Here is a 26,179-nt window from a genome sequence, read left to right as displayed (position 1 = left end):
CTATGGGGCCTCCTGGAAGGGGTGTATGAAATCCCAGGCACCTGCATCTCTGCAGGAGTGCAAGGGTCACCCCCTGAAGTAGGTTTAAGTGACAGCCCCTGGAGGTAATGCATAATGAAGCTGGTGGGGGTGAGCACAAGGAAGCAAAGGAATGATCCGAGGGATCTGGGTCAGAATAGAAAAATTGGGAGTGACAAAATTAGGAATGAAAATCTCCAGGTTGCAGTGAATAATGATTGAGTACTGTGCGCCAGGTACTATGGTAGGCACTGAGGAAATAACAAAGCAAAAGGAACTTGTTGTTGTCCTCATGGAACTCACCACGAGAAACAGGCACTAATCAAAAGCAGGGCCCAACCCCTGTACAGTCACAACAGTGCTCAGAACTACTAGGGAGACACAGCACTCGTTGGAGAAATGTGTGAGGGGTGGCGTCAGGAAATGGGTGGTCAGCTGCTTTCTGAAGAAAGAGACATGTAAAGGAGACATAGCTACAGAGGGTGGGAAGGGGACAGAGCTGCATTTGAGGGAGGGGGAACAGATCGTACAAACTGTTTATTAAATGAATGAATGAGCAGATGAATGAATGAATATCAGAAATAAAAAATTCGGTAATTTAATTCCTCTGGGGGAAATCATCTAAAGAAAATCTAAAAAGGTGCATTTGAGTAAGATGAGATGGGGGATGATCTTTTGTTGAGTACTTGTGTCCTAAGTAGGCTGTACTATTTACACATTATTTTATTTACCCATTGCAGCAACAAGAAGTACCTTCATCTTTTTACAGAAAAGTGAAATTGAAACCAGAGAGGTCTTGCCCAAGGTCACACAGCTTCCAAGTTGAAGATCTGGGATTTCATTTTAGGTTTCCCATTTGCCAACATCCCAGCCCTTTCCACAATTCCACACTGTGAATTTGCTTCCCAAACAAAGGTACTCTTGCCCACGGTGGGTGTTCTAAGCTGAGGTTAATATTAATAAATAAGTCAGTTCTGTTGACACCCCCATGTTAATGTAGCTTCATGCCCAGTCATCCATTTCCAAGAGGCACATCAATAGTTAAATGTTACCTAAAGTGCCCAGAGAGGACTCTTGAAATTACAGACATGGAGGAGATGGAACCAATGACACAGTGGGGCCTCCATGCAGCTACCATCCCTTGCAGATCTCTCCATTTTAAGCCTGCAAGCCCCATATTTAGGGCAGCTCTGTGTGTCTTGCTGGTTAGCTTGAGCAGCACAGAAGGATGTCAGCCCCACAAGTCTTTCCCCAAATGCCCTGACATAATTTAAATCTGTGACCCCACCCAAATCTCCTCTCAAATTGTAATCCCCACGTATCAAGGAAGGGAGATAACTGGCTCATGGGGGGGTGGGTTTGGACCATGCTGTTCTCATGAGATCTGATAGTTTAAAAGTGTTTGGCAGTCCCTGCCCCCTTGCTCTTTGTCTTCCTGCCTCCATGTAAGATGTGCCTTGCTTCCCCTTTGCTTTTTGCCATGATTTTAAGTTTTCCAAGGCCTCACCAGTCATGCAAAACCATGAGTCAATTAAACCTATTTCCTTGGTAAATTATCCAATAGTTATTTATGGCACTGTGAGAATGGACTGACACAATTTTCTCAGATGAGAAAATTGGTACCAGGACTAGGTATTGGTATAAAAATACCTGAAAGTGTGGAAGTAACTTTGGAACTGGGTAATGGGCAGAGGTTGGAACAGTTGGGAGGGCTCAGAAGAAGACGGAAAAATGTGGGAAGGTTTGGAACTTCCTGGAGACTTGTTGAATGGTTGTGACCAAAAGGCTGATAGTGATATAAAGAGTGAAGTCCAGGCTGAGTTGATCTCACATGGAGATAAGGAACTTACTGAGAACTGGAGTAAAGACCACTTTTGTTATGCTTTAGCGAACAGACTGGTGGCATTTTGCCTTGCCCTAGAGATCTGTGGAACTTTGAACTTCCATAGAGAGATAATTTAAGATATCTAGAAGAAGAAATTTCTAAGCAGCAAAGCATTCAAGATATGACCTGGCTTTTTCTGAAATCATACAGTCATATGCATTTCCAAAGGGATGGTCTAAAATTGGAACTTATGTTTAAAAGAGAAATGGAGCATTAAAGTTTGGAAAATTTGCAGCCTGACCATGTGGTAGAAAAGAAAAATCCATTTTCTGAGGAGAAATTCAAACCAGCTGCAGAAATTTGCATAAGTAAGTAGAATGAAATGTTAATTGCCACAACAATGGCGAAATGTCTCTAGGGCATGTCAGAGATTTTCACAGCAGGTCCTCCCCTCCCAGGCCTGGAGGCCTAGGAGAAAAAGTGGTTTTATGGCCCAGGCCCAGAACCTTGCTGCTCTATGCAGCCTCAGGACATGTTGTCCTGAATCCCAGCCACTCTGGCTATAGCTGTGGCTAAAACAGGTGAAGGTACAGTTCAAAATGTGGCTTTAGAGGGTGCCAGCCCCAAGCTTTGGCAGTTTACATGTAGCATTGAGCCTGTAGGTGTGCAGAAGATAAGAGTTGAGGTTTGGGAACCTCTGCCTAGATTTCAGATGATGCATGGAAATGTATGGACATCCAGGCAGAAGTCTGCTCCAGGGGTGGAGCCCTCATGGAGAACCTCTACTAGGGTAATCAATGCAGAGAAGAAACATGAGGTTTGAGACCGTCTCACGGAGTCCCCACTGGGCCTAGCAGAGCAATGAGATGAGGGACACTCTCCTCCAGACCTCAGAATGGTAGATCCACTGATAGCCTGCACCTGGAAAAGCTGCAGGTACTCCACCACCAGCCCATGAAAGCAGCCATGGGGACTGTACCCTGCAGAGCCACAGGGGTAGAGCTTCCCAAGGCTTTGGAAGCCCAACCTTTGCATCAACATGCCTTGGATGTGAGACACAGAGTCAAAGGAGACTATGTTGGAGCTTTGCCCTGCTGGGTTTCAGATTTGCATGGGGCCTGCTGCCCCTTTGTTTTGGCCATTTTCTCCTACTTGGAATGCAGGCATCTACCCAATGCCTGTACCCGCTTTGCACCTTGGAAGTAACTAACTTGCTTTTGATTTTATAGGCTCATAGGCAGAAGAGACGTACCTTGCCTCAGATGAAACTTTGGATTTTGACTTTTGGGTTAATGCTGGAATGAGTTAAGACTGGGAAACTGTTGGAAGTCATGATTGTGTTTTGAAATGTGAGAAAAACATGAGATTTGGGAGGTTTGGGGAAGAATGATATGGTTTTGCTCTGTGACCCCACCCAAATTTCATCTTGAATTGTCATCCCCACATTTCAACAGAGGCATCTAGTGGGAGGTGAATCAATCATGGGAACATTTTTCCCATTCTGTTCTTGAGACAATGAGTGGGTTCTCAGGAGATCTGATGGTTTAAAATTGTTTGGCTCCCTCTCCAATGCTACCATGTAAGATGTGCCTTGCTCCCCCCACTTCACCTTCTGCTATGATTGTAAGTTTCCTAAGGCCTCCCCAGCCATGTGGAACTGTGAGACAATTAAACTTCTTTCCTATATAAGTGTCCCAGTCTCAAGTAGTTCTTTATAGCAGTGTAAGAAAAGACAAATACATGTCCTGAATCGGAGCACTTTGCTTCCTTTTTCTGCCCTTCTTCACTCTTTAGGAGTGGGGTACAATTAACTGGGGAGTACAACTCATCCCTCAATCACTGAGCTGAGTATGAATATCAAAAGAAACATTTCCTGAAGCAAGATGCTGAGCTGGAAGCTTCCACGGTTGTGCCTATACTGTGGCAGTTCTGGACAAACCTGTCAAGCATGGAAACCTGCAGGACTGAGGTCTCCCAGGGCAAGACAAGGCTGCAGGATGCTCACTACACCCCTAGAAACAGGAGCAGGGACAAGGATACAGGCCTCTCTGTGAGCAACAAAAAGGAGCCCCTGCTCCTCTTCACTCCAGAATATTGCTAAGAACATAATTGATCTCCCTCCTTCCCATTCACTCACATTTCCCAAAATAAAGGAAGAGAAACCCACTCCACTGATCAGAGCCTGACTTTCCATTGCTGAGCCATGTTTTACTGTTAAGTGGCATCAACCGCTTCAAAAATCCATTTTTGGTGCATTTTATTGCCAGCTATTTCTTCATTTACAGGGTTGCAAGAGCCCTGGTCTATACTTCCTCCGCCCATCCAATATGTACCACCAGCCTGCTGAGGGGCTCAGTGGCTTAGTGGTTTCAACCCTGGCTACACCATGGAATTATCTGGGGAGCTTTCCAATTACTGATGCCTGAACCTTAGTCTCAGATTAATGGAAATCTGAGGAATGGGGACCCATGACCCAGAATCTGTAAGGCTTTCCCATTGATGTGATGCTTGGTGAAGTCTGTTTGGGTGAGTACATTCAGTCACCACATACCATGAATTCTCCTATCTCTGTAGCTACATCTGGGTCCCTGGATCCCTGCAACTAGATTTAAGCTGGAAGAATATTCCATTTTGGCCTTGAGCCTAAGCCAAGTTTTTCAAACCTGCTTTTGGCAGAACAGTGCAATGAGGCATGGGGGTTTTTGCCAATATACTAATAAAGCTGCGCTCTTCCATCTGCTGCAGCATCCCTGTGGGCCTGCTCTACCATCCTGAACCTGGACGATAGGGGCAGCATGTGGGAGGAACTGAGTGGCACGACTCCCTGGCAAACAACGCTGGAGACTTTCAACCACTTTAAAAATAGAATCACTTATTGCAGTATATCTCGGCCAGTTCGGCAAATGACTTTAGGTGGCTTATGCCATAAATGCAGAAAGCGAAATGAGGATAAAAACAGGAATAGTGATTTCAGACCAAAGAACTGTAATGTCAAATAGAAAGCAAGGCAATTTAAAAAAAAAAAAAAAAAAAAAAAAAAGGGCGGAGGAATGCAGATCAAAAACAAAGCAGGCAGTGAATGTACTAAGATTCTTCACCCTGTTAAGAGCAATCGGGCATTGCTTGATTCGATAACACACATTCTGAGTGTAATAACTAGACATTCTTCCTATTTTGCAGATGATGAAACTGAGACTTAAGAGACTGTCTGAAGTCAGGCAGCTGGAGACTCGAGAGTCACATTCAGGCTGCCTGTTGTGGGGGCTCTGTTCCTATGGCACTTCATGACCTCTTAAAGTGGTTTAGCCCTGGGCTTCCTTTCAACTAGAGTGGGGGGAAGCCTGACACAGCCAGACACAAACAGATTCATAATTCCCCAGGAAAAGTAGTCTTTCCCCCAACCTCGCGATTAAAAAATGGCGTTCCTCTGGTGGGAGTGGGGAAGGCTTCACAAATGAGCAGAGTTCACCAGGTGGGCAGGGGTGGGGGAAGATTTAGGACGACGGTGCCACACATTTAAAGACCTGGACAATTGTAGGAAACCACCCGGTGTTGGAGGCTACAAAAGCGCCAGGGTTTATGGAGCACACAGTGAGGTTAAACCTTGGTCAAACTGGAAAACCAAAGAAGGTGAAGAGAAAATTTAAAGACACAGAATACAATCTTATTAAGGTGGACTTCACTAATGTGGAACACGCAGTGATTCAGAGATGCAAAGAAAAAAAAAAAAAAACAGAAAGCATTCACAGAGCTGATTTATAATGTAAGCAAGATTGGAGGCAGCAGTTCAAAGCCACATAAGACACCAATAGGTTTTCAAATATTCAGGAGTGCACGGTCACATAGCAACAAAGATATGCTAATGACAAGCACTTAATATATTCATTGAAATAGGTCCCTGTGGTCCTGTGGTAGCACTCCTGGCTTTAGTCTTTCTACTTTCTGTGCAATGTTGATGCACATAGACCTGCTTGCTTGGCTTGCTTCTGTACAAACAACCACCTTGCGTCTTTAATTAAAGTAATACTCATTTATATGTGTATCTTTAGCTGGAACTGTGGCTGAGAAGGGCATCCTCGGCTACCAATCTGCTTTCTGATGTCCTGTAAAGGATCTTCGTAATGCCCAGCACTTCCCGAGATTAACATCCAGAGGCAAAACCTGGGACTGGCTTATGGTTCATCAGAAATCTCATTACTTCCAGTACCGACCTGAAGGATGTGGACAAAATGGAAATTGCCAGAGCGCCTAAGGCTAATTTTTCCTTTCACTGCACCTCATACAAAAGTGCATAATTAAGAAGGAAAGACAGGATCAGCCACCTCTGTATAAACACTGTGTGTGGCAGGGATTTTCAGCCAGCCTGACACAAAGAACTGCCATTGTGACTCCCACACACCCAGTGCCACCTAAATATGACGTGAGGACATAGTGTTTGGGTGCAGTAGAGCATAAAGGCCAACTTCCCAGACCTTTGTGCATGTCTAGCCCTCTGCCAGGTGCAACCTTCCTCCTTTATCTGCCCCTCGAAATCCTGCTTCTTTCAAGAGTGTGGTGTCACCACCTCATGGATAACCAGGATTCGATGTGGGCTATGGGCCTAAATGTGCTGCAGAGGCAGTGAGAGGGGTCCATTTCTACCCTTCGCTCCTATCAGCGAGACCAGCTACTCCAGATGGCGATGCCTAGCAGCTCTCTCCCCCTTGTCCTTTAGAACCCAACTTGAACCTTGATGCAGAAAGCACTGATTAAACAAATGGGCAGTAATCTTCTGAAAAAAATTATTAGTATTGTCGGGAAAAAAGGCACATGTATTAAAACAAGTATAAGGTACCACCTTGCCACCACCACACCCCATCAAATTACAAATTCCTTGGTGAGAATGTGGTGAAAGGGAAATTTCCACAGGTGGTGTGTCAAGTGGCATCCATTCCGAAATGCAATTTCACGGTATGATTCAAAAACCTTTTGATCGAGTGTTGGCTGACATCTAGAAGTTTAGACTCTATGCAGATAATCAGGGCTGCAAACGAAGTCTGATCATCATGGTAACAGCTAACTTTGAGAAGTATCCACTGTTGGGCACCAGGCCCTCACTTGACGTAGATTTTGTGAGGTTCCTACCCTTGTGAATAAGAACAGTTCATCATAGGGGGTAGTTTGTATGCATGAGATGGCACATTTCAAGTATTTTGAAGAGAAACTACCATGCAGAAAAGAAATGCAGTGAATTCTAGATATTGTCATTATTATCATTATTATTTGCTGAAAAAAATACACATTTTGTCATGAAACATAAATGGGGCTTATTCCAGATAGGAGATGGCTCACTATTGATAAATTGAATAATGTCATTAATCATAATTGAACCTAAACATCTGAGCATTTTTATAATTTTTCAAAAAGCTTCTGATAAATTTCAAAATCAGTTCCAAAGATAAAAATCTCTTACCAAGAGTGAAAGGATAGCATCTAAGATTATCAATGCACCAAACAAGGGAACTAGTTAAGAGGCACAACTGCTGCAAAAGCAGACTATGTTCAGTTCTTCATTCAATTCTTCATGCCTTCTACCAATATTTCTTGAATGAATTCTTATGATGAAATCTGACAGCCCAGAAATAGTGCATTCATTTTGGTGGAGATAAATACGGAACTAAGCAAATAAATGAACAAGATTATTTCCAGTGGTGACATATGCTCTGCAGTGTCAGAAATGGATGCAGAGTGATGAGGAACAGATGGAAGGACTGGGTAGCCATAAGAGCTGCCCACTGCACAGGCTCCCCACTCTTGCTGCAGCAGCTAAAGGAACTCCATGGAGCTCAGCTTGAAAACAACTGGTCAACTGAGTCATGCTATGTAGCAAAGTGATTCCAAGAGGATGACAAGTCAGCGAAGAGTCACCTAGACATGAGTGATCTACAGAGCTGGGCACCTCCTACGAGCTCCACACCAAACCCCACCCTGAACCCTCTTCCCGTAGAGCGATGATGTGCCAAGGTAAGTTCTCCGCTAGCCACAGTGCCCACCACTTCCTGTTGTCCCTCCCTATTGTCCTTCTTCATTCATTTGTCACCTGCCTGCCCCTGCAGACATCTAAGTTTCTGAGTCCCAACATGTTATGGCTCTGGGATGCAAATGGTGAAGACCATTTCTAAAGCCCACCTGCTCATGGGAAGAAACCAACTGAGGTCCTGGCAGGTGGGATACCTGCCGCTTCTAGAGATTTGAAAGGAGAGGAGGGGGCATCATATTTGCCATGGCACCCACCTTAACCACATCACAGATGGTCATGATCAACAGCAATGCTGCAGCTATGCAGGTCCATGGAGTGCTGTGTTCACCTGGACCTGGATTTATTCCTGTTGAGTCTTCATTCCCAACATATGTCCTTCCTTTCATTTTCTCACTTAGTAGTAAAAATTCTTATTTGAATTTTTAAATATTTGTTAGTGGTTTTAAGTATGTTTCAGAACAAAACTATGAGGTCGGCAAAAAAAAAAAAAAATTGAAGAAAGCAGAGTGGGGAGGAAAGAGAGGGAAAAGGAAAGAAGAAAAGAACCTCGCAGGGTGGCATCAGCCCACAGCAGGCCCTCAGCATTCAGTGTGATTGAGGATGTAGGCTGTGGACAACCTCAATGACACTGAATGCTGAGGGCCTGCTGTGGGCTGATGCCACCCTGCAAGGTGCTACCCAGGAGATAATCCCAGGTGCCTGTGGAATGCAGGGCAAGAACACCACTCCCTCCTTCTCCAACTGCACTTCCATCTGGATCATATGGAGAGGAAAGTCTTAGTTAATAGCTAGCCGGTCTTTAACACTTTCCTATTCCCTGTCAATTGCCACTGTAAACAAGGAAAGGCCTGGTCCCAGGCCAGAAGAGTGTACAGTTAGACTTGAATGACGCTGTGTAAGTTTCATTATACATATATGTTTAGGGTTGCCGTCACAACTGAAGATCGTTTTCTTTTCCTTTTTTTTTTGAGACAGTGTCTTGCTCTGTTGCCAGGCTGGAGTGCAGTGGCGCAATCTCTGCTCACTGCACCCTCCAGCTCCCAGGTTCAAGCGATTCTCCTGCCTCAGTCTCCTGAGTAGACTATAGGCATGTGCCACCATGCCTTGCTAACATTTTTGTATTTTTAGTAAAGATGGGGTTTAACCATGTTGGCCATGATGGTCTTGATCTCTTGACCTCATGATCCTCTTGCCTCAGCTTCGCAAAGTGCTGGGATTAGAGGTGTGAGCCACTGCGTCCGGCCCTGAAGATAGTTTTTTACTTACATTGGTAATTCCAAGTTTTAAAAATCAAGTTCAAGTGAGTTGATATAAAAATGTCAGGTCCATAATACTGCAGGTGGTTTTCAGACAGGCGCGCAGTGCACGTAAGACCAAGTGAGGCCATCGTGATGTTAAGCCTTCCCAACTTTCTTTTCCAGGATGTCACAGAACCAGTTATCATCTAGAACATGGGTAATCACTTTGGAGGGTCATTCCAATATTCTTCTACTGGTTGAAAAGTGCCAAGGAGTAGCAGGTTGCTGGCTTAAGGAGGAGGAAAGGGAAGAGGTAGCAAGCACAAATCATACATTTTATAAATGCCTCATTTCCCTACTTCTATGTGAGCAAACAGCCATCGCCCTCTCTTGAAGAACATATTGGCAAATCAAAGGTACATGCCCTGTCAATCGAAAAGAAAATATAGGCTGAGGCCAGAGGACTGCCTGAGCCCAGGAGTTGGAGGCTGCAATTGAGCTATGATTGCGCCAAAGCACTCCAGCCTGAAACAACAGGTCTCTCGTTCCATGAGTGAGACCTGTCATTCACATCACAACTATCTTCAGTTGTGATGGCAACCCGCAACACGTACATATCATGAAACTTACACGGCGTCATTAAAGTCTAACTATACACTGTTACCTGCCAGAGTTCTAGCCCGAGACCAGGCCTCTCCTTGTTTACAATGGCAATTGACAGGGAATAGAAAGTGTTAAAGACAGGCTAGCTTTTAACTAAGACTTTCTTCTCCATTCTATGGAGAAGAATGAGACCCTCACCCCCGTCTCTAAAAGCAAACAACCCAAAAAAGCAACACCCATACACTCTGATATGGTTTGGATCTGTGTCCCATCCGAATCTCATGTTCAATTGTAATACTCAGTGTTGGAGGGGGGCCTGGTGGGAGGTGATTGGATCACAGGGCGGTTTCTCATGGATGGATTAGTACCACCCACTAGGTGCTGTCCTTGTGATAGTGAGTGAAAGAGTTACTGTAAAATCTGCTTGTTTAGAAGTGTGTAGCACTTCCCCTCCTTCATCCTGCTCCTGCCACGTAAGCCATCTTTGCTAACACTTCACCTTCCAACATGATTATAAATTTCCTGAGGCCTCCTCAGAAGCAGAAGCAGCTATGCTTTCTGTACAGCCGCAGAACGATGAGCCAATTAAACCTCTTTTCTTTATAAATTACCAAGTCTCAGGTATTTCTTTATAGCAGTGCGAGAACTGCCTAATACATACTTCTACTATGAATTATGGAGAAGATAATTAAAAATAACAACTAAGGAGAATTCATGAGATCAAGATACACTGAAGTTCATCGTTCAATTGCTCTGGCACATACATTTGCATAGTAAACTCAGCATGTTGTGGGGTAATTTGTCACCCATGCAAAGCGCATTGTCTTGTGTTGGGATCTGAGGATGAGGACGAGTGAAGGGCAAGGTCCCTACCCTTGAAAATCTACCCAATGTGAGGACAGGTGGCTTCTCATTTCTTTCACTCTATTCTTCTTTCTGAACTTCTGAACATACTAGGTCCTAAGCTATGAACCAAGTACAAATATCTAATTCAACATAAAAAAGGTATGATCGAATGCTTACATGTGGCAGCTTTAGGGGAACACAGCAGAGAACAATATACACAAGAGTACTGGCCTCAGTAAGCTCACTTTTTTTCCAGGGATGGAAAAAAATCTATAAAGAAACAAGAAAACACAGTCACATCACAGACGAAAAGGGCTGTGCTGAAATCAAACAGGGAAGTGAGAGAGAGAGAAAATGCCTGTGAGTGGACAAGCCTAGATGCTTCTGGACGGCCTCCCTTAAATGAGCAAACTGTGGACCCTCTTGAAGATAGAACATGTGCAAAAGCAGAACCTGAGAGGCGCAGGAGCACGAGATGTGTACCCTGCCAAGAGAGCCAGGGGTAGGCAAGGATTTTTGCTTCTGGAAGGAGGCACCCAGCACAGGTGTCTCTGACAGATGTGGGTTCCTGAATGCAGCATTCTCTCTAAGTGTTCAATGTGTCTACCATCCCACAAATGCACTTATCTTCTGAATCAGCAAATGCTCTGAAATCTTGGCACATTTGTTGGGAACAATGGCCCTCGTGTCTTCACCTTCCAAGGTATTTCTTCTAGTTTCACATGTGTGGCTGGGAATAAAAACCCACTCTCACTTGTGAAGAAGTCCCTATGGCTACGGGGTGCTCCACAAGACCAGGGGCCAGGACAATGGCACTGACCCTGCCAGGATGCAGAAGCACAGCCAGAGGAGAAGCAACCGGCACACCTATTAACCCTGCTGACCATCTCTGCAGGCTGCATGACGCAGAAGCTTCCACGGCTCTAGGGAGGCAAGGTCCATGGTGGGAGATGCTCAAGCCTGGGGTCAGACAGACATGGGTTGAAACATTGATTCTTCTGCATAAGGACCCTGGGGGAAGTACTCCACCTCTCCAGGCCTCAGTCTGTTTGTCTAGTAAACTGAGCTACCTGTTCACAGAATTCCCTTAAATTCACATTTGCAGGGGAAGAAGGTTCATAACCTGCCATGGGAGAGGAGATGAAGCCCAGTCCTGCAGAGCAGCAGTGGCACCAGCTGAGAGCGGACTCCAACATGCTCTTAAGGGTCAGGTTCAGGGAAAGCATCAGGAGGGACGAGGGGACGGTGGCCCACCACACATCTATCATCTTGTCACCACACTTTCTGCCCTCCCTCCCCCAGGGATGGGCAGCCAAGCCTTAGGAAGTGCAGTAGCTGGGCCTTCTCTTCTTCCAAGGCTGCAGGGAGGAAAGGTGTTGAGAGGCGATAGGGGCCACTCCCCCACAGCCGACAGGAGGAAGAAAAGGCAATCCGAAGGCTGGACTGGGCACTTCCAGCCATGCCTGTTCTTGAAACAGTCACACTTACAGAAGCACAGCGTGGGACGGAGGGTGCCAGGGGCTGGGTGGAGGGGAGATGCTGGTCAAAGGGCACTATAAACTGTTGATTACAGGAGGGGCAGGTCCTGGACTCTAATGTTCAGCATGGTGACTACAGCTGATAAGAACATCTTGTGTAGTCGATATTTGCCAAGAGAGTAGGACTTGCTGTTCTCACCACATGCAAAAAAAGGTGACTGAGTGAGGTGGTGGATGGGGTAATCAGCTTGAGCGTGGTAATCATTTCATAGCGTGCACACATATCAGACATCACTTTGGATGCCATAAATATGTACAATGTTTATCTGCCAATCCTACTTTAAGAAAACTGGAAAAAAATATTTCATTTAAAAATAATAGCCTACTGTGATCCTGTTTAAACTTACCCTATGAGTCAGCTTCATTATTTCCTTTAATAATTTGACTTTCCGTAGTGTGTGTGTGTAAATGTTATGAACTCAGAACAGCCTGGTGCTAGTGTCTTCTAAATAAATTGCACCTTATGCTATGTTTTTCTTTAAAACCACCAATATTATTGTGTGAGGGAGAAAGTCTCGAGCTTGATATTCCAGGCCCCCAGGACCCGGCTGCTGCACTGCAGAAGGTGTCCTGGAGTTTCACACAGCAGGGGGCTTGCTGGGAATTCAGTAACACGAGGAATGTCCCGAATCCACAACATTCCCTTGTGATGGGTTTTCTAAGAAAATAGCATCGTTTTAGACTCAGGACCTTGCAATGTGAACCTTAAATTGACCCCATCATTTGGCGGTGACATCTCAAAGTGTTCTCCACAGCAGAAGCCCAGGTGGCCATTTATCAGTGAAGCATGCCTCCCTGGGAGTGGACGTTCACTCCAGGCTGTTTTCTATGTCTCCACGGTTGGGCATGAGTCCTGACGCCCTGAGGCACTGCGCAGTCTGTGGTTGGACAGGGAAGGTGTGTGGGGTTGCAGGGAGCAGGTGCCATACCCCTGTTCTATTCCCTGCCCCAGAGCCTGTGCCTGTCGCTGACCTTGGAGCAACATAGTTGAAACAGATTTGGAATAGGACACTTTTCTTTAACCATTCATGTGCTGCCTTTGATTTTACAAATCGCAGTTTATTTTGTTAAGCCCGTAATTCCTTCTTTGATTTGGTCACATAGTCTGAGTCATCCATCTCCGCTCAACTCAGCTGGGCTTGGGCCCAGTTCGCAGCCCATGAAGCAGGCTTCGGATGGCCAACCTTCAGACCCACTGAGCGGGAGAGACTCTCTAGGCTACCAGCTGTCAAAATGTTTGAGAAATCAAATGGAGAACACCAACAGGTTAAAAAAGGAATGCAGGATAAGGCAGGGCAGAGGCCTGGTCCACAAACTCAACCCCATGGGCCCCAAAGTGACCCTAAGGAAGTTCCTGGACCCCGATGGCACCGTGGGAACCAGGGAAAACCAAAGCTTAAGGTCCTTAGTTCACAGCAGAGAAAATGGAGGCCCAGAGAAGAAAAGGGTCACAGTTCGAGTTAGCAGATAAAATGCCACTAGCTGTGCTCAGTTTTCCCTCTGAAATTCCTTACAATTTCAAACAACTTTTATTCCATCAGGAAGAATAGTGCAGGCACTGCTATGTTGTAGAGAGCGCGGGTTCTGGAGTCACAAGGCAGGCTATGAATGGCAGGCCTGCTTCCTACAGACTACGTGGCAGTAGACACTCATTTAGCTTCTCTGAGCCTCAGTTTTCCCACCTGCAGAACACCTGCCGTGGAGACCTGCTCCAAGCATTCAGTGTCATGAAATCCAAGAGGTGCCACTTCTTCAGGGATCTGCCTCTGATGTCTCCAATGGATGACAAGGTTCCTCTTACTCCACAGTCTCAGTTTCCTGTAAGCATCCTTCTTCTGACCTGCCGGAATTCTGAATTATAGCTCTGTTTATGATTTGAGGTTTGCTGATCTCCCTGTCCAGACTGGGAAAGCAGGCACTCTTCAGGGTGAGGCATAACTTTTTAGCTCTGCATATGTCACTAGTACTTAGGACAGTGCCCAGTGCATAGCAGGTGCTTAATATGTTGAATACATGCACTCACGACCCCACATGAAGTGTGGCATCCTGGCACAGGGCACTCTCATCGCACTAGTCAGGCACGTGGCCCACTCTGTTACAGGTCGTCTAACCTCCCTCTGCCTCAGTTGTCTCCTCTGCAAAATGGAGAAGCAAAGTTTCAGCCTAACAGGGGTTTGGTAAAGAATGAATGAGATGATGCCTGTGAAATTCTGGCAGAGTGCCAGGTACCCCATGAGTGCTTAACAAATGCTAGCTACGAAAACTGTCCCATTACCCACCAACATATCCAAGGTTACTTCCCTTTCTTCCCGTCACAAACTTACTCTGGATCAGAGGCATGGAGGTCGAAATCCCAGTTTTTACTCAAAGTATAGGCTAGCCTATACTTTGAATTCATGTTGGGTTGTCGGGTGTGGTGGCTCACACTTGTAATCCCAGTACTTTGGGAGACCAAGGCGGGTGGATCATGAGGTCAGGAGTTAAAGACCTGGCCAAGATGGTGAAACCTGTTTCTACTAAAAACTACAAAAATTAGCCGGGGGCGGTAGGCACCTTTAATCCTAGCTTCTTGGGAGGCTGAGGCATGAGAATTGTTTAAACCCAAGCAGCAGAGGTTGCAGTGAGCCAAGGTCGTGCTACTGCACTCCACTCTGGGTGACAGAGACTCCATTTCAAAAAAAAAAATTATGTTGAGTTTAGAGGACTAAAGTGTTCTATTCTGATTCTGGTTTCCAGTTTAGTGAGGGTCAGCATGAGTGAAGAACCAAGTGAGCTGATCATACACAGCTCTCTGCATATGATTTGCATGATTTGTAGGAAAGACAAGGACAGTTATTCTTTCTTTTTTTATTGCATTTTAGGTTTTGGGGTACATGTGCAGAACATGCAAGATAGTTGCAGAGGTACACACATGGCAGTGTGTTCTGCTGCCTTCCTCCCCTTCGCCCACATTTGGCATTTCTCCCCAGGCTATCCCTCCCCAGCTCCCCCCCACACTGTCCCTCCCCTTTTCCCCCCAATAGACCCCAGTGTGTAGTACTCCCCTCCCTGTGTCCATGTGTTCTCATTTTTCATCACCCGCCTATGAGTGAGAATATGCGGTGTTTCATTTTCTGTTCTTGTGTCAGTTTGCTGAGGATGATGTTCTCCAGATTCATCCATGTCCCTACAAACGACATGCACTCATCATTTCTGATTCCATGGTGTATATGTGCCACATTTTCCCAGTCCAGGCTATCATCGATGGGCATTTGGGTTGGTTCCAGGTCTTTGCTATTGTAAACAGTGCTGCAATGAACATTCGTGTGCATGTGTCCTTATAGTAGAAAGATTTATAGTTTTTTGGATATATACCCAGTAATGGGAAGGCTATTTCTAAGGCCTTGAGGAATCGCCACACTGTCTTCCACAATGGTTGAACTAATTTACACTCCCACCAGCAGTGTAAAAGTGTTCCTTTTTCTCCACATCCTCTCCAGCATCTGTTGTCTCCAGATTTTTTAATGATCACCATTCTAACTGGCATGAGATGGTATCTCAATGTGGTTTTGATTTGCATCTCTCTAATGACCAGTGATGATGAGCATTTTTTCATATGTTTGTTGGCCTCATGTATGTCTTCCTTTGTAAAGTGTCTGTTCATATCCTTTGCCCATTTTTGAATGGGCTTGTTTGTTTTTTTCCTGTAAATCTGTTTGAGTTCTTTGTAAATTCCGGATATCAGCCCTTTGTCAGATGGGTAAACTGCAAAAATTTTTTCCCATTCTGTTGGTTGACGATTCACTCTAGTGACTGTTTCTTTTGACGTGCAGAAGCTGTGGAGTTTCATTAGGTCCCATTTGTCTATTTTGGCTTTTGTTGCCAATGCTTTTGGTGTTTTGGTCATGAAGTCCTTGCCTACTCCTATGTCCTGAATGGTTTTGCCTAGATTTTCTTCTAGGGTTTTTATGATGCCAGGTCTTATGTTTAAGTCTTTAATCCATCTGGAGTTAATTTTAGTGTAAGGTGTCAGGAAGAGGTCCAGTTTCTGCTTTCTGCGCATGGCTAGCCAGTTTTCTCAACACCATTTATTAAACAGGGAATCCTTTCCCCATTGCTTGTTTTTGTCAGGTTTATCAAAGATTGTATGGTTGTAGATATGTTGTGTTGCCTCCGATGCCTCTGTTCTGTTCCATTGGTCTATATCTCTGTTTTGGTACCAGTACCATGCTGTTTTGATTACTGTAGCCTTGTAGTATAGTGTGAAGTCCAGTAGTGTGATGCCTCCTGCTGTGTTCTTTTTGCTTAGAATTGACTTGGCTATGCAGTCTCTCTTTTGGTTCCATATGAAGTTCATGGTGTTTTTTTCCAGTTCTGTGAAGAAAGTCAATGGTAGCTTGATGGGGATAGCATTGATTCTGTAAATTACTTTGGGCAGTATAGCCATTTTCACAATATTAATTCTTCCTAACCATGAACGTGGAATGTTTCTCCATCTGTTTGTGTCCCCTTTTATTTCGTTGAGCAGTGGTTTGTAGTTTTCCTTGAAGAGGTCTGTTACATTCCTTGTGAGTTGTATTCCAAGGTATTTTATTCTTTTTGTAGCAATTGTGAATGGCAGTTTGTCCTTGATTTGGCTTTCTTTAAGTCTGTTATTGGTGTATAGGAATGCTTGTGATTTTTGCACATTGATTTTATATTCTGAGACTTTGCTGAAGTTGCTTATCAGTTTCAGGAGTTTTTGGGCTGAGACAATGGGGTCTTCTAGGTATACTATCATGTCGTCTGCAAATAGAGACAATTTGCCTTCCACCTTTCCTATTTGATTACACTTTATTTCTTTTTCTTGCCTAATTGCTCTGGCTAGAACTTCCAGCACTGTATTGAATAGGAGTGGTGAGAGAGGGCATCCTTGTCTACTGCCAGATTTCAAAGGGAATGCTTCCAGTTTTTGCCCATTCAGTATGATATTGGCTGTTGGTTTGTCATAAATAGCTTTTATTACTTTGAGATACGTTCCATCAATACCGAGTTTATTGAGGGTTTTTAGCATAAAGGGCTGTTGAATTTTGAATTTTGAATTGACGCCTTCTCTGAGTCAATTGAGATAATCATGTGGACAGGTATTCTTTCAATTGGTTCATTCAATAACTACTTACTGAGCACCTACTAGATGCCAGGCATGGTTCTGTGTGGTGGGAACAGAGTGGTAAAAATGCAGAGGACATGCAAATTAAAGCAACTATACCACTATACACCTACTGGAGTGAACAAAATCCAGAACACTGACAACTCCAAGTTCTATCCAGGATGTGCAGGGAGCAGCAGGAACTCTCATTCCTCACTGGTGGGAATCCAAAATGGGACAGCCATTTTGGAAACCAAGTTGGTAATGTCTTAAAAAACTCAGCCTACTCTTACCGTACGATCCAGTCATCATTTTCCTTAGTAGGTATCCAAAAGACCTGAAAATCTACGTCCACAGAAAAATGTGCACACTGAGGTTTACAGATGCTTTATTCACAATTGCCAAAGCATGGGAGCAACTAGGATGGCCTTCTGTAGGTGTCTGGGTAAATCAACTGTAGTATAGATAGATGATGGAATATTACTCGGCACTAAAAGGAAATGAGCGATCAAGCCACGAAAAGACGTGGAGGAAACAAAAATGCATATAACTAAGTGAAAGAAGCCCATCTGAAAAGTCTACACATTGTATGATTCCAACTATGTGATATCCTGGACAAGGCACAGCTCTAAAAACTGAAAACATCACTGGTTTCCAGGGTGCAGGGGAGCGAGGGATGAATCTGCGGATCACAGAGGAGTTTGAGGGCAGTGACATTGCTCCATATGTCACTACAGTGGTGGATACATATCACTACACATTTGTCCAAAGCTGGAGAATGTACAAGTCCGGGTGGACCCTAATGTACACCATGGATCCTGGGTGATCATGATGTGCCACCTTGGGTTCATCAAAGGTAAAACTTATACCACTTTGGTGGGGGAGGTGCTGCATGGGGGGGAGGTGCTGCGTGGGAGGGGGAGGTGCTGCATGGGGGGGAGGTGCTGCGTGGGAGGGGGAGGTGCTGCATGGGGGGGAGGTGCTGCGTGGGGGGGGAGGTGCTGCACGGGGGAGGTGCTGCATGGGGGGGAGGTGCTGCGTGGGGGGGAGGTGCTGCGTGGGGGGGAGGTGCTGCATGGGGGGAAGGTGCTGCGTGGGGGGAGGTGCTGCGTGACGGGGGGAGGTGCTGCATGGGGGAGGTGCTGCATGGGGGAGGTGCTGCATGGGGGAGGTGCTGCATGGGGGGGAGGTGCTGCATGGGGGGAGGTGCTGCGTGGGGGGGGAGGTGCTGCATGGGGGAGGTGCTGCATGGGGGGAGGTGCTGCATGGGGGGGAGGTGCTGCATGGGGGGGCAGCAGGTGCACGGGGAATCTCCTCTTAATTTTGCTATGAACTTTTACATCTGTTTTTCTTAAATAAAGTCTTTTTAGAAAAAAAAAGATGACAGTTCTCATCCTCATAGAGGGACATCTTTCTTCTAGTTTTGTGTGGGGGGAGAAAGGGGCATAGAAAATAAAGAAGATAAGTAAAATGCATATTGTGTTCCGAGGTGAAAATGCAGTTACAACGAAAGGGGGCAAGGGACAGCCAAGGTGGGGAGCAGCTTACAATTTTAAGTTGGGAGGTCCGAGAAAGACCTCAAAATGTAAGGTGACAGTAGACAGGGATCAGAAGGAAGCCAAGAAATATGCGTCACAGATTTCTGGAGAAAATCACCCAGGCAGAGAGAGCAGCCAGTGCAAAGACCTGAGCAGGGTGGGGGAGGCAGGGGGCAGGGGCAGCAGGCAGAGAAGGGGCATGCATGCCTGACATCAGGGGAACTGTGGGGGGCTGCCATGTGACTTTCAAATACTTGAGGATCAAGGATGCCACAGTTTCCAATTTAATTAAGCTCACTACAGCAGGTGAATACTTCCCCTTAAGATGTATTACATTTGAATAGCATTTTTGTGACTCTCTGGGATGTGAGCATCACATAAAATTGCTCAGTCACTGAGCATCGTGGGCTCCATCTGCACAGTTGCCACCTCCCACTAGCAATTTCATGCACATGAACTCTCCAGCAAATTTATAGGATATTATGCACACTTCGGTTTTTCCAGAAGGAAGTATAATATTGTAAAGCGCTCCAACAAATCACCTTTTCCGCGGGGCTTTCTTCCATGGGGTCTCATTTAATTCGAAGCTCACAAAGCATAAAAGGGAGACAGCTGTTATCCCATTTTGCAGAGAAGGAAATGGAGGTTTACAAAGGGTACACACCTAGGAAGAGAAAGGACCATTTTCCAGGTCTACTACACTGCTGAGTATATAATCAACATGCTGTCTTCCTCTCCCTCAGAGCAGGGTCCATCACTTATTCATCTTGTTATTTTTGAGGCTTAGCTTTGGGCCTAACTCACAGAAGTTGGGTTTAGAAAGAGAATCGGCAGGCAGCAAACCACATTGCCATGTGTACCTATGCAACAATCCTGCATGATCTGCACATGTAGATCATGAACTTAAAATACAATAATAGAAAAGAAGAAGAAGAACGAGGACTCCAAAGTGCCCGGTGGCAGTTTTAACTTACAGTTTAAACAAAAAGACAGAGAACTGGCTTTGGTGTCAGACCCGAGTCTAGCAGGGCTGTGCTGGGGCCAGCTCGTACCAGCTTATCATAATCAAATGCTAAATATGCAGAAATGTTGCCAGCTGGCCGACATCACATTGCTAATTTGAAATCAACAATTACAATAAACTATTTACACCATGGCAATTGGCAAACAGGACTTGTTCTCTGCCCCCACCACACCCCTACCCTGGAGAGCTGGTAGTTAAGCATTTACCAGCACACCACTGCATTGCTTTTAACCCTAGTACTGGCTCTTGTCGGCTATATACTTGCACAAATAACTTAATCCACTAATCCTCAGCTTTTCCAGCTGTAATCTGGAGATAATAACATCCACCACGCACAATGGCACTGAGGATTAATCAAGATAATAGGTGATGGACAGATAGTATGGGTACTACTATTACTGAATAGGTGTGAGATGAATTTAATAATTCCCCATGGACCAACCAAGAGAGTGCTGGTTACAGAGGACACTTGGGAAAGCATGAAGAGCAGTCAGGGAAATGGGCACAAGAAGATGCTGTGTGGTGGTGAGGGAGAAGTAGGGTACCCCACAGTGTTACAGGATGTGCTACAGATCACCCATAAATCAGTTAGCATGGACTAGAACAAAAATGGCCCAAGATGGCAGTAGGGGTGGGTGTCAGGGGATGAGACTGGACATAGTGTTACAGGCTAGATCACAGAAAGACATTTATTCTGAGGGCTTCGGGGAGCCACTGTGGTATTTTATGCAGAGGAGTGGTAGGTACAGACTTACACTTTGATAAGATCTGCCTGTGAAGGGTATATTGGTGATGGATACCCGGCTGGGCACTGAACACCAGTTGGGAGCCTATAGCAACAGTTAAGGCTAGGGACAATTGCTTCCATGGAAATGGCGCTGCTCAGCATCTAGCAATTGTTTGTAAGGCTTATAAGCTTTGTCAAAAGTTTTCCTCGAACCTTCTGTTCTCTGTCCTCCCCGCCAGTCTCCTTCCCTGCCCTGCTGCTTCAGCCAGATTGGATCTGCCTTCAAATACTTTATGTAGTTTTATTTTAATCAAAGCTCTCCACACTTAAAATTTAGCCACTGATTTAAATGATTGTTTTGTGGCTGAGACCGGAATGTAGATATCCGTGTATTGACTGAGTCCATCGCGACTCAAAGACGGTTCTAGAAACCTACATTGCCCTGAGAACCATTTAAACTGACTTCTGACATCTGTTCACGTCCTGAGCATGTTCATTCATTCTCTCGGTTGTTTAGGCAGCAGACAGGGACAGATGCCTCCCTCCTCCAATTTTAAACAAAACAGATGAACGCAAGTCTAGTAATAGAGCCAATTAGGTAAGTGGAAATGGATTTTGAAAATACAGCCCAAACACATGAATGAACTACTGACCCACTAACATTCAATCAGGGTAACAGTCTAATACTAAAAACTCAAGACACATTTTCAAAAGTCTGTGTCCTCAAGTCTGACGCTGGAGGAGGAGAGAACACAGTCACATGGAAACGTGCAGCAATCTCACTTCAGATGCTCAGCCAGCCAGAGGCCAACCTCAAAGGACGAGTGCTCATACAGGCACAGCTCATTTTCCTGTGCTTCTCTTGACAGCACTTTGCAGATACTGCATTTTTTACAAAGTGGACGTGTGTGGTAACCCTGTCTCAAGCAGGCTGGTCAGTAACAGGTTTTCCATCAGCTCACGCTCACTTTGTGTCCGTCACATTGTGATAATTCTCACAATATTTCAATCTTTCTCATTATTATGATATTCATTATGGTGATCTCTGATCAGTGATTTTTGTTTTCTTTTCCTTCATCTTCTTTTGTTTTTTAGGAGGGAGTCTCACTCTGTCGCCCAGGCTGGAGTGCAGTGGTGCAGTCTTGGCTCCCTGCAGCCTCTGCCTCCTGGGTTCAAGCAATTCTCCTGCCTCAGCCTCCCAAGTAGCTGGGATTACAGGTATGTGCCATCATGTTCAGCTAATTTTTATGTTTTTAGTAGAGATGGGGTTTTATCATGTTGATCAGACTCATCTGGAACTCCTGACCTCAAGTGATCCACCCGCCTCAGCCTCCCAAAGTGATCAATGATATTACTATTGCAATGAGCTGCACCCATATAAGAAGGCAAACCTAATCAATAAACGTTGTGCGCATTCTGGATGCTCCATCATGGGTCGTTCCTCCCATCTCACTCCCTCTCCTTAGGTCTCCCTTTTCCCTGAGACACAACAATACTGAAATCAGGCCAAGTAATAACACTGCAATGGCTTCTGAGTGCTCATGGGACTCTCAATTTAAATCAAAAGCTAGAAACGATTAAGTTTAGTGAGGAAGCCATGTCAAAAGCCAAGAGAGGCTAAAAACTGGGCCTCTTTTGCCGAACAGACAAATTTTGAATGCAAAGAAAAAATTACTACAGGAAGTTAAAAGTGCTATTCCAGGGAACTTACCAATGATACAGAAGAGAAGCAGCCTTTTTGCTGATATGGAGAAAGTTTGAGTGGTCTGGACAGAAAAACGAACCAGCCACAACACCCCCTTAAGCCAAAGCCTAGTCCACAGCAAGTTCCTAACTCTCGTCAATGTTATGAAGGCTGAGAGAGGTGAGGAAGCTGCAGAAGAAAAGCTGAAAGGTAGCAGAGGCTGGTTCAGGAGGTTTAAGGGGAAAAAAAGCTGACTCCAGAACATAAAAATGCAAAGTGATTCCAATGAGTCCATGTCCTTTGCAGGGACATGGATGAAGCTGGAAACCATCATTCTCAGCAAACTAACACAAGAACAGAAAACCAAACACCTCACGTTCTCACTCGTAAGTGGGTGTTGAACAACGAAAACACATATACACAGGGAGGGGAACATCACACACCAGGGCCTGTTGAGGGGTGGGAGGCTAGGGGAGGGAGAGCATTAGGAGAAATGCCTAATGTAGATGATGGGGTGATGGATGCAGCAAACCACCACGGCATGTTTATGCCTATGTAACAAACCTGCACGTTCTGCACATGGACCCCGGAACTTAAAGTATAATTTAAAAAATGCAAAGTGAAACAGCAAGAGCTGGTGGAGCAGCGGCAGGAAGTTATCCAGAAGATCTTGCTAAAGTCATTGACAAAGGAGGCTGCATAAAACAACAAGTTTTTCAAGGAAACGAAACAGTCTTATATTTATATAAGCAGGCAAACTTAATCAGTGTCACGTGTGTTCTGACTGCTCCGCTCACCGGCCATCCCCCATCTCACTCCGTAGACGTATTGGAAGTAGGTGCCATCTAGGACTTTGACATCCAGAGACAAGTCAATGCTCAGTTTTAAAGCTTTAAAAACAGGCTGACTCTTGCTGGAGGAGAATGCGGCTGGTGACCTTAAGTTGAAGCCAATGCTCATTTATCGTCCAAAAATCCCAGGGCCCCTGAAAATTTTGCTAAATCTATTCTGCTTGTACTCTATGAATGGAACAATGAAGCTTGAAAGACAGCACGTTGGATTACAGAATGCTTTACTAAATATTTTAAGCTCACCATTGAGAAAACAATACTACTGCTCAGAAAATAAGATTCCTTTCAAAATACTACTGCTCGTTGATAATACACCTGGTCACTCAAGAGCTCTAATGAAGATGTACAAGGAGATGAATATTGTTTTCATGCCTAATGACACAACATCCATCCTGCAAGCCCATGGATCAAGGAGTAATCCTGACCTTCACATCCCATTATTTAATTTCGGGGCCAGGTGCGATGGCTCATGCCTGTAATCCCAGCATTTTGGGAGGCCGAGGCAGGTGAATCACCTGAGGTCAGGAGTTTGAGACCAATCTGGCCAACATGGCAAAACCCATCTCTACTAAAAATACAAAATTAGTCTGGCATGGTCGTGGGCACCTGTAGTCCCAGCTGCTTGGGAGGCTGAGGCAGGAAAATCTTTTGAAGCTAGGAGATGGAGGTTGTAATGAGCAGAGATCGTGCCACTGCTCTCCAGCTTGGGTGACAGCAATACTCCATCTCAAAAAATAATAATAATAACAAGTATATTTTGTAAGGCTATAGCTGCCAGTGACCATGATTCTGCTGATGGATCTGGGCAAAGTAAATTGAAAATCTACTGGAAATAATTTGTCATTCTAGATGCCATTGAGAACATCTGAGGGTAGGCGCAGTGGCTCACGACTGTAATCCTAGCACTTTGGGAGGCCAAGGCAGGCAGATCACGAGGTTAGGAGTTCAAGACCAGCCTGGCCAACATGGTAAAACCCCGTCTCTACTACAAATACAAAAATGAGCTGGACATGGTGGTGCATGCCTGTAATTCCAGCCACTCCAGAGGCTGAGGCAGGAGAATTGCTTGAACTGGGACCCACGAGGTGGAGGCTGCAGTGAGCCAAGATTGCACCACTGCACTCCCACTTGGGCTACAGAGCAAGACTCTGCCTCAAAACAACAACAACAAAAGGAACATCTGTGATTCACAAGAGGTCAAAATATCACCATTAACAGGAGTTTAGAAGAAATTGATTCCAACCCTCATGGGTGACTCTGAGAGTTTCAAGACTTCAGTGGAGGGAGTTACTGCAGATGTAGTGGAAATAGCAAGAGAATTAGAATTAGAAGTAGAGCGGGACGATATCACGGAATTGTTGCAATCTCATGACCAAACTTGAACAGATGAGGAGTTGATTCTTACAGATGAACAAGAAGAGTAGTTTCTGAGGATGGGGCCTACTCCTTGTGAAGATGCCATGAATATTTTTGAACCAATAACGAAGGATTTAGAATATCACGTAAACTTAGTTGAGAAATCAGCAGCAGGGTTTTAAAGGATTGACTCTATTTTTAAAAGAAGTTCTACCATAGGTAAAATGCTATCAAACAGCATCTTTGGTCAAAGGAAGAATCAAACATTGTGGCAAACTTCACTGTCATCTTTAGGAAATCGCCAGAGCGACCAGCACTCTGATCAGTCAGCAGCCGTGCACATCAAGGCAAGACCCTCCACCAGCAAAAAGGTTAAAACTTGTTGAAGACTCAGATAATCATAAGCATTTTGAGCAATAAAGTACTTTTATTTTTTATTGCACTTTATGTTCTGAGGTACATGTGCAGATCATGCAGGGTCACTGCATAGGTACCTACATAGCAAGGTGGTTTGCTGCCTCCATCCCCGTCACCTGTATCTGGCATTTCTCCCTATATTATCCCTCCCCAACCTCCCCACTCCCTGCTGTCCCTCCCCTAGTTCCCCACTAACAGACCCCAGTGTGTGATGTTCCCCTCCCTGTGTCCATGTGTTCTCATTGTTCAACACCCACCTATGAATGAAAACATGCAGTGTTTGTCTGTTCTTGTGTCAGTTTATTAAACAGGGAAACCTTTCCCCATTGCTTGTTTTTGTTAGGGTTGTCACAGATTAGCTGGTTGTAGATGTGGGGTGTTGCCTCCAAGGCCTCTGTTCTGTTCCATTGGTCTATATCTGTTTTGGTACCAGTACTATGCTGTTTTGATTACTGTGGCCTTGTAGTATAGTTTGAAGACAGGTTGCGTGATGCCTCCAGCTTTGTTCTTTTTGCTTAGGATTGTCTTGGCTATGTGGGCTCTCTTTTGGTTCCACATGAAGTTTAAGGTGGTTTTTTTCCAGTTCTGTGAAGAAAGTCATTGGTAGCTTGATGGGGATAGTGTTGAATCTACAAATTATTTTGGGCTGTGTGGCCATTTTCATGATATTGATTCTTCCTAACCAAAAGCATGGAATATTTTTATCTGTTTGTGTCCTCTCTTATTTCCTTGAGCAGTGGTTTGTAGTTCTCCTTGAAGAGGTCCTTTACATCCTTTGCTAGTTGTATTCCTAGGTATTTTATGCAGCAATTGTGAATGGGAGTTTGCTCTTGCTTTGGCTCTCTGTTAGTCTGTTATTGGTGTATAGGAATGTCTGAGACTTTGCTGAAGTTGCTTATCAGTTTCAGGAGATTTGGAGCTGAGATGATGGGATCTTCTAAATATACAATTATGCCATCTGCAAATAGAGATGATTTGACTTCCTCCTTTCCTAATTGAATACCCTTTATTTCTTTTTCTTGCCTGATTGATCTGGCTAGAACTTCCAGCACTATATTGAATAGGAGTGGTGAAAGAGGGCATCCTTGTCTAGTGCCGGATTTCAAAGGGAATGCTTCCAGGTTTTGCCCATTCAGTATGATATTGGCTATGTGTTTGTCATATATAGCTTTTATTATTTTGAGATACTTTCCATCGATACCTAGTTTATTGAGAATTTTTAGCATAAAGCGCTACTGAATTTTGTTAAAGGCCTTCTCTGTATCTATTGAGATAATCATGTGGTTTCTGTCTTTCGTTCTGTTTATGTTGTGAATTACGTTTCTAAACTTGTGTATGTTGAACCAGCCTTACATACCCAAGATGAAGCCTACTTGATCATGATGAAT

At 44.8% G+C, this 26,179-nt stretch overlaps 1 protein-coding gene across 2 annotated transcripts in view; it reads right to left on the bottom strand.

Annotated features, from left to right (window-relative positions):
• The window catches only part of STK32B (serine/threonine kinase 32B), a 446,518-nt gene that overhangs the window by 286,265 nt on the left and 134,074 nt on the right, over positions 1 to 26,179 (bottom strand). The window lies entirely within an intron of this gene.

The sequence above is a fragment of the Callithrix jacchus genome, chromosome 3 (genome assembly GCF_049354715.1).
Source record: "Callithrix jacchus isolate 240 chromosome 3, calJac240_pri, whole genome shotgun sequence".
In the NCBI taxonomy this organism is placed as follows: domain Eukaryota; kingdom Metazoa; phylum Chordata; class Mammalia; order Primates; family Cebidae; genus Callithrix; species Callithrix jacchus.
This window is presented reverse-complemented; position numbering and strand designations above follow the sequence as displayed.